The 9211-nt window shown below is 38.7% G+C and overlaps 1 long non-coding RNA gene across 1 annotated transcript; it reads left to right on the plus strand.

Moving 5' to 3' along the window:
• The first annotated feature begins 4173 nt into the window (after positions 1 to 4173).
• Positions 4174 to 8618, plus strand: LOC141757645 (uncharacterized). The gene is made up of 3 exons (XR_012591691.1): positions 4174 to 4334; positions 7034 to 7176; positions 8191 to 8618. It is a non-coding gene; the product is annotated as an uncharacterized LOC141757645 (long non-coding RNA).
• The last annotated feature ends 593 nt before the right edge of the window (positions 8619 to 9211 follow it).

Consider the following 9211-nt stretch of genomic DNA (forward strand, 5'->3'; position numbering starts at 1 on the left):
CCGACCGGGGCCCATTATTTCACCATTCAGACGATTTATGAAAGTATTACGGAACATGTTGAACGATAACAACTTAGAAATAAAACAGAGAAAGAGAAAGAGGAGGAAAAGTGGAAATAGTCGCCCACAAAGTCCCAGGAGAATCTTGATATTCAGGTTATGAATAGATTATTAGCAGTAATTTTGAGGTTAATAATAAGGGAAACCACTTTATTATTCCCAGCTGCAGATCCTTTAGCATCAATAATTATGCAATATGTTCTAATACATGATGATTTGTGGATTAACTCGTTTAAAATATTAAAAATGCACACAGTTCATGAGTTTAGTGAAGCAACAGGTGTTTTTTCTTCCTCCCTGCACATTTATTTTAATGCATTTATTTAAATGCAACCTATGTGACAAGAGGTCATAATCATTTATTTTATGATGGAGAGTTTTTTTTGCACCTCTCCATCACATTTGTTGTTCTTTATGTAATATCCACTTGCACCTTTTTTATGTAAAAATCAAAATCTAGATAACGTATTAAGTGAATTGTAAGTAATGCATTTTATTATTTGCACTCTGTAACTGAGCTTCCATTAAAAGTTTGGTTTTCCCAAATTACAAAATAAATGTTTTTACTTACCTCTACTCACTCAGGCAGTTGGTTCCCCAACCTGTTTTTGCTTATGACCCTATAATACAAAGTGCTTGTGACCTCTTGTCACAGGTTGCATGTTTAAACGTTGTGAGCCGTTCTGTCAAAGAGTGATTATCTCCTCTCTGATTGTTTCATTTGGAGGCTTAAAGAGTTAAAAATGTAGAGTTTTCACACAAAGAAGAAGCAAAGATTTGAGAAAAGTGAGAGGAATAAATGTGTCTTTGTATAGCTGAATTTATTTATATGTCTTTTATTATTATTTTGTACCGGGTGTGATCATCTCGTGACCCTTCATAAGGATCCCAACCCCCAAGTTGTTAATCATTTATTTTTTAATGTAAGTTTTCATTAATGTGAGTACCACAAATAAAGCTCCATTTACATTATATCTAAATCCCCGGACACATAAACCCAAACTTTCCTCGTGGCTTCACACCAGAGGTACAAAAGAGAAAATATGTTTTCTTGTCTTTCAGTGGATCAAGCCTTTAAATGTCACATGCATGTGTGGATTTGGCTGGAAAACCTTTCACTAAAATGACATTAAAGAACACAAGGACATTAATTTGACGGGAGAGGCAGATCTGGCAAGCCTCCGAGTCAAACATACATGTTTTTACTTACCTCTACTCACTCAGTTTTTGCTGTTTTGACCCTTGTAATACAAAGTGCTTGTGACCTTTTGTCACAGGTTGCATGCTGGTCCAGTCCCTGCTGGACTGGACCAACTCTTCCTCTCTCTGTGTGTGTTTTTTTGTCACGTGTTTTACAGGATGAGCGTGCATTGTGAGGCCACTAAAGTGGTTTGATTGTGCAGGAGGGCCCAAGCTGGAGGCCCTCTCTCTCTCTCTCTCTCTCTCTCTCTAAACCACATGTGCTCCCAGCTAAACATTTGTGGACGGATTTTGGAAACTAACATCCGAAATGGCATTTTTTCCCTTTTGAAATCAAAAAATACCAAAGGGGTCAGATAATCCCTGGAAATCACCATTCGACTGTAGAGAGTAATTAGCAGTGAGCTTTTGCTCTGCTGTGCTGTGCTGGCAGTGTGAGTTGGACCAGTGAGCCATTGTGTGTTTGCATTGTTACTCCACCGGACTCTCCCATATGGTGGCTGCTAATAAGACTGAGGAACTCACAAACAGCTGAAGTCGGTGTATTATAGACTGTAACCTGAGCTCATTGTATTTTAGCAATGCGCTCAACAAGGAGCTTTGTTTTCACTGACAAAAAGCTACAAGAAAAACTCTTTACAGTCAGTTTAGTTTCACCTTTCAATTAACATACACAGACATGTACATTTAACCTTTTAACATGCATCTTACAATATCGTTTTACACTGAGTGACATATTTAAACTTCAAATACACCATGTTTTTTATGCCTTCACTATTCTTTAAAAGGGAAATATTGTATGCAAATCTTTCACTCACATTTCCCCGAAATGTACTCTGATATATTTGCTATCTTTGGAAACTTTCTCAACTAGAATTTAAAGTAAAGTTTGCACTATATTTGGCTGATTAGTATTTAGGCGTCTGCTTGTTAAGGGGTTTCTTATTTCTTAATTGCTAACTGACTTGTTTTCCTTGTGGATTATATCTGTAAATTGCTTACTAATAATGAGTTTTTATTGATGATATAATAACTATAATATAATCACTTTGTCTACTTGCATATATGGATGTATAATCTTCTCTTTTTTCTTCTCTTTCTCTTAACATCCTTTTTAATATTTTATTCTCTTTTTTATAATTGATAAAGATATGCTTTGGAAAGTGTCCCGATTAGCCCCTTCGAGGGTTTTCTGCACCTCTCCATAACATTTGTTGTTATTTTATCAACTTGCACCTTTTTTTTTAATGTGTAAACAAATTAAATCTAAATCTAAAAACTTATCAAGTGAATTTAAAGCAATGCATTTTATTATTTGCATTGTGTAACTGAGCTTCCATTAAAAGTTTGGTTTTCCCAAATTTCAAAATAAATGTTTTTACTTACCTCTACTCACTCAGGCAGTTGGTTCTCAACCATTTGACCCCATAATACAAAGTGCTTGTGACCTCTCGTCACAGGTTGCATGTTTAAACGTTGTGAACCGTTCTGTCAAAGAGTGATTATCTCCTCTCTGATTGATTCATTTGGAGATTTTTTAGAGGCTTAAAGAGGTAAAAATGTAGAGTTGACACACAAAGAAGAAGCAAAGATTTGAGAAAAGTGTGAGGAATAAACGTGGCTTTGAGTAGCTGAATTTATTTATGTGTCTTTTATTATTATTTTGTACCAGGTATGATCATCTCATGACCCTTCATAATGATCCCAACCCCCAGGTTGTTAATCGTTTATTTTTTAATGTAATTTCTCATTAATGTGAGTACCACAAATAAAGCTCCATTTACTTTCATTATATCTAAATCCCCGGACACATAAACCCAAACTTTCCTCGTTTCTTCACACCAGAGGTACAAAAGGGAAAATATGTTTTCTTGTATATCAGTGGATCGAGCCTTTAAATGTCACATGCATGTGGGGAGATGGCTGGAAAACTTTTCACTAAAATGACATTAAAGGACACGAGGACATTAATTTGACGGGAGAGGCAGATCTGGCAAGTCTCCGAGTCAAACATACATGTTTTTACTTACCTCTACTCACTCACTTTTTGCTTTTGACCCCATAATACAAAGTGCTTGTGACCTTTTGTGTCACAGGTTGCATGTTCATACGTTGTGATCTGTCAAAGAGTGATTATCTCCTCTCTGATTGTTTCATTTGAAGAGGTTTAAAGAGGTAAAACTGTAGAGTTTTCACACAAAGAAGAAGCAAAGATTTGAGAAAAGTGTGAGAAAAACACAGACTTTGTATAGCTGAATTAATTTATGTATTTTTTAAAACTTTGTACGTGGCATGATCATCTTGTGACCCTTTAAAACTGTTGATTTTCCAAAGACACTTTCTGGAAAAAAACATTTTCTGTTAATGTTTTTTTTTTATCACAAACAAAGCTTCATTTTCTATTAAATCTCAGAGACAGATATCTAAATCCTGGACAAATAAAACCCAAACTTTCCTCATGCCATGTGTTTTCTTGCATTTCAGTGGACCGACCCTTTAAATGTCACATGCATGTGTGGAATTAAAGGACACAAGCTTCTGTCAGGACATTATTTTGACGGGAGAGGCAGATCTGGCGAGCCTCATTCACATATTCCTCTCCCGAGTCCCTCATGATTATTTTTAGCAGCTGAAAGTGGCTGTTTTCAAAATAAGTTCCTGACCGTATATCAAAAGATCCCAGTGCCACAGTGGTGGGCTCGCTCTGTGTGTGTGCCTGCTGCTTTCATTTCACTCTCTGTGTGTGTGTGTGTGTGTGTGTGTGTGTGTGTGTGTGTGTGTGTGTGTGTGTGTGTGTGTGTGTGTGTGTGTGTGTGTGTGTGTGTGTGTGTGTGTGTGTGTGTTGCTACGTAAGAGCCTGTGCAACTACAGGGCATGAAGACAGGGGACAAATGGATTCCATGTTTGCAGGAAAACACGCTGGAGGCACAGGAAAACTTTGTTGTTTATGAAGAACACGTGAAACCAATCAAATCTGAATTATCTTCCTGTTGTTCCAGCTTTTGTCGTTTGCAGTTTTTCAGTTCGCTCGCCAGCAGTGTCACCACCCAGTGAGCAGGTCTGTGCATGAAAAGGTAGGCAGTGAACTCACATGCACCCAGAGGCTCACACTGCACACATGCATCCACTGTTTTTTAGCACAGAGAGTAGAGTAGACAGTGAAATTGATTGCATTGGGTTTGTCACTTTCAGATTAAAGTCCTCAGGCTTTTTATGGTGCTTCTTCTGGTGGTGAAGGCGGTGAACAATGCAAATTATCAGCTGTTTTTATCCTTAAAATGCTGGAAAACAAACTGTTTAATCTTGTTTTTTTGTACCTCTTCTTCTAGCTTCCACACACACACACACACACACACACATGCAGACAAGTTTGTGAAAGGAGCATCTAAACCTCAAGGGGATCTGATAACTAGTCCACAGGAAATGATTTGCAGACCTCCTCAGCATAATAACCCATTTACATACTCATCCTCAACACACATCCACTTCCCTCTAACACACACCATATGCACAAGCAAACTCCACAGGTACTTGCAGTGTTACTTGGAGACACGCTTACATATGCAAATAACCTGGAAAACACACTCTCACACACACACTTTTTCAGATCTAGAGGCTGAGATGACTGCCTCTGTTTTCCAGAGCTAATGTGGCAAAACTATCAGCAACAATCAACTCTTTCTCTACTCTCTTGCAGCCAAAAGACTGCATGCAGCTATGATAAAGTCATCTTCCTCTCTTTCTCTCTCTCTCTAATAACTTTCCCCTCACACACTTTTTTACGGCCGAGCTCCCTCCTCGGCTCACCTCAGGGAGCAGGTGTTCAGCTCATTCATGGAGAGCAGTGTGAGGTCAGCTTCATCCTCCGCGTTATTGGAAATAACCATATATGTGTTACGAGGGCAACCACAGTGGATTTAACTGAGTTCTATGAGTGCAATTACATGTGTCCTCTGTAAGGGTCAGTGCTTTGTCACACCGCAGGACGTGTGGAAAAAGACTTCAGAGACATTTCATTTTGTATATGATAAGGGGCTTTAGTGCTCATGAGAATGATATTACTTTAACAAGCGTGAGGCTTTAAATGTGGGGGATTTTATAGTAGATTGCAGACAAAGTTCTCGTGCGTCCAAAATATGTTTGTATCACACAGTGAACTTTCAGGGTTGAACATGAAAAATAAAACTAAAAAAGAGCTACAGAGGAATTATTTTTGATCGTATCCAAGCCGCAAAGGCAAAAAATTAAAAAGCAACAAAAGCAAATGGAAAAACTGAGACGTCACACAAGTTCACTTATACTCCAAAAACTTTGTAACTCTCTCTTTTTGGACTTAAAATATTGAGATGCTTTATTATTTATATCTATATTGTTCTAACTCTTCTGACAATGTCTGTTGCATTTTATATTTTTATTCAGATTACACTGAAATATGACAATAGGTCACTAAAACACAGAGGGGACTGTTGCCAAATTGGTGGTATCAATAAATAACATAAACAATGTTGATTGAAAGCAAAATGCAGAGCAATGTGTTGTTAATTTATGGAAATTATATTCATCATCAAACGTGTTCTCCTACCCAAAGATACAATTACATTTGTAGTTTAGTGATTCAGACCGACGGGGATGTCTCCTGGAGGGACATTTCAGGGATTGAATCAATAAATCAGAAGTAAAATGTAACTTTAAAGTTGTTGATCCAGCTTTTTTTTACTTATATACAGTATAACGTAATAAATGGATCTATTATCTTTTCCACATTAGACCTAACTCTCCCCTAATCCCTCCTTCAGAAAGTAAACTAAAATAACTTTCCAGACTTTTCAACAGCAGTAAATACTGTATATACTGTATGTACGCACTGTAGAGCACATGCACTTTACAACAATACACCTGCACCTTGCCACCGATTATATATAACAGGGTATTATTATTACTATGGGAGTATAAAAAGTACTAACATCTTGCATTATATTACTTATATAATAATAATACAATATCACTGCCATATTGTCAGTATTCTATTTATTGTATTACGTGCCCATGTTTATTTCTATTCTATATATTTCAGTGTTGTATTAGTGTGTGTATATTATATATACTGTATATGCATTATATATAATATATTCATACCTATATATCCATGCTTATATTATATAGTCTACACACACTGTGGCTGCAACAGTTGTACAACTGAACTTGCACAATTCACTTATATAGTCAAAATATAGTAATGTTTATATTGTATACATCTTTTGTTAAATGTCATCTCTCTAATTTATTTACTTTATTATTTCATTTTTATTATGTATTTTCTCTTAGTCTCTGTGTTGCTGTAACATGTGAATTTACCCTGAAGATCTATATATAAATTAATAATATAAGTCGAAAATAGTGTATTAAACATCATAACAACAATTATCTTCCATATTCTCACAACAGACCCATTTATAGAAAACAAACCTGCTTGTATTAAATGTAATGTGACTTTAAATTTAAATAATTAATTAACAATTAACAACAAAAATCACAGCATTAATCCTCACATCCTCATTCTTGCGTGAACGTTGTGCTGACGTTTTCTCACTAACAGCCTGACACACAGTGAGCAGGTTGGTTCTGTTTTTGCTGCTAATACTGAATATATGTTGTTAGGAAATCACATCTCATTATTATCTGATGCAGCAGTGAAAGAAACTGCAGTGAGAAGTTATTAATGTTGGCTTTATTAACTGTTTGAATGGTGATTAATCAGTGATTTACTCCCCAGATGGTGAAAAGCAGCTTTCCTGGTCATATGAAGTGAAGCAGAAAGGACAGAGACTCACTTATTTGGCTGAGCGATGCCCCAGAAGGATTACTCTCCCAGCAGCCCCGGTTTCCATTCCTCCCCCCCTGTCAGTGAACGCAACAGTAAGTATAACATTTCACACTAACAGAAATTAGGAGCAAGGAGAAAAGTAAACATGGGAGAATTTGGGAGCTGGTGTATTTTGGAAAAGAAATCCTGTGTTTGTATTAATATTTCACCTCTGGGAAAACTTCTGTCACTGACAATTTAAAGGGCACGCGGCCAACATTATGTCAATTTGCTGTTACGGTGGTATTTACGACTTTATTGAATTAGGGGCAGAGAGTCTGCGGTGGGTCGAGATGTTCGGGGGCGGGAGGAGAGGCGAAGAGAAGAAAAAAAAGGACGGAAAATCCTGACTTATTTTTGTTTCAAATGTGTTTCCGTCCACATATGGTCCTTGTTTTGGCCTATATACCGAGAATCTCAGAGCTGACCCATGACCCGGCTCCTCAGACTAACATGATTCTGGCTGTCTCACTTTGAGCTCAATTTGACCCCGTGTCCCCGAAGTTCAAGGGTCACCTCCAGGGAGCAGCAAATTAACCCAATGTGTCAAACCTGGCATGACACCATGTTCAGCCGAGCTCTGTCGTTTAAATATTCTCCTCATTTCCACTTGCATGCATTTGATGTTAAGCCGTCTCTTGTCCTGTCTTTTTTTGGGGGTTATTTTAAATTCTACCTCTCTTTAGAGTTTATGGTGTGTGACTAATTTTCCCCCTTTTAACCTCCCTCATCCCTTTCTGCTGGATCCCCGCCCCTCACGGCAATCACTTCTCCCCACTGTCTCTCTTCCTTCTTCGCCATCTTCTTCCTTTTCTTTTGGACAGGACCTCTCCGTCTGATCTTTCCTCTCTCTCCCTCACCGTTTCTCTCTCTCTGTGTCTGTCCCTGCGGTTAAAGACGTTTCAGTTCAGCTGTCACAAATTATGTTCGCCTGCCCAGCTGTCAAAACAGGGGGGTGTCCCTTTCATTCCACCTCACATACTACGAAAGGAGATGGGAGGGAGGAGGGCTTTAACGCCCGTGTTTGGACACAAGCAATTATCTCTAATTATTGTTTTTCTTTTCAGTTTCCCTGTCCCGATGGAGGTCCGACGAGACGAACATGCAATAATCCGCTCCAGTCGTCCAGAATCAGCGGGCCTTCGGAGTCCGGGCTCGGTCCTGGGACTCAGTGGCTTTCATCTCAATGTGAGTCAGGAGTTGATTCAAACATGGAGTGATGGGAGAATTAACCCCTGGGACCCAGCTTTCAATGGGCTCAGCTAAGAGATTATATGTGTTGATGGCAGGCTTTTATATGCACTGGGCTTTCAAAACTTCAGCTGTTAAACCACAGCACAGGATCTTCACCTTTACGTCTACGTGTATCCCCCTTCCTCTGCCTCCCGGCTCCTCATGTTTCGTCTCTCTACCCTGAAACTGTGCGTGAGACGGAGCAACATTTCCTCTGAAGTGACACGGCCCACAACTTCACAAATTATACCGTACATGTTCAGAGCCGGAGGACTGCCACTGGGAGTTTACGTTCAATGTGCAGCCTCAGATTCCCATGACCGTCGCTGAGCCTCTGGGATTCGAGCCCTCTTTAGTGCATGTGAAGATATGTGAAATAGGGTTTGAAAATGCACACTGACATTAACAGAGGAACAGGAACACGATGTGAGACGAATTGGATCATCCTCGAGATTGTAATTAATTTGAGTTTAGAGCTGACATCTTTGGTGGTCCTCGCCCGAAAAAAACAACCCAAGATAAATTGCTGTCCGTGTTCGCAGACTTGTAGCCTACAACATGTTGCATGCATCCCTTTGGTTTCGACATCCATGCCAAAGCCAAAGGATGTTTTGGCAAAACAAAAAGCCACACGTCTCGAATGTGACTGACACAAGTAAAGTGAAGAAAACAAAAGAGGAGACAACGAATGAGTAACGGATTAGTGTAGATAACACAGAACAGGATACACATTAAAAAAAAAACAGCAGTTGTGGGTTTGTAATTCACTTTCCTATATGAATATGGCGTCTGGCTTAACCTCCTTCAGCCTGACTTCAGTCACATGTTGTCCTTCACTCTTCTGGAAACGCTCCC

The sequence above is a fragment of the Sebastes fasciatus genome, chromosome 19 (assembly GCF_043250625.1).
Source record: "Sebastes fasciatus isolate fSebFas1 chromosome 19, fSebFas1.pri, whole genome shotgun sequence".
Lineage (NCBI taxonomy): Eukaryota > Metazoa > Chordata > Actinopteri > Perciformes > Sebastidae > Sebastes > Sebastes fasciatus.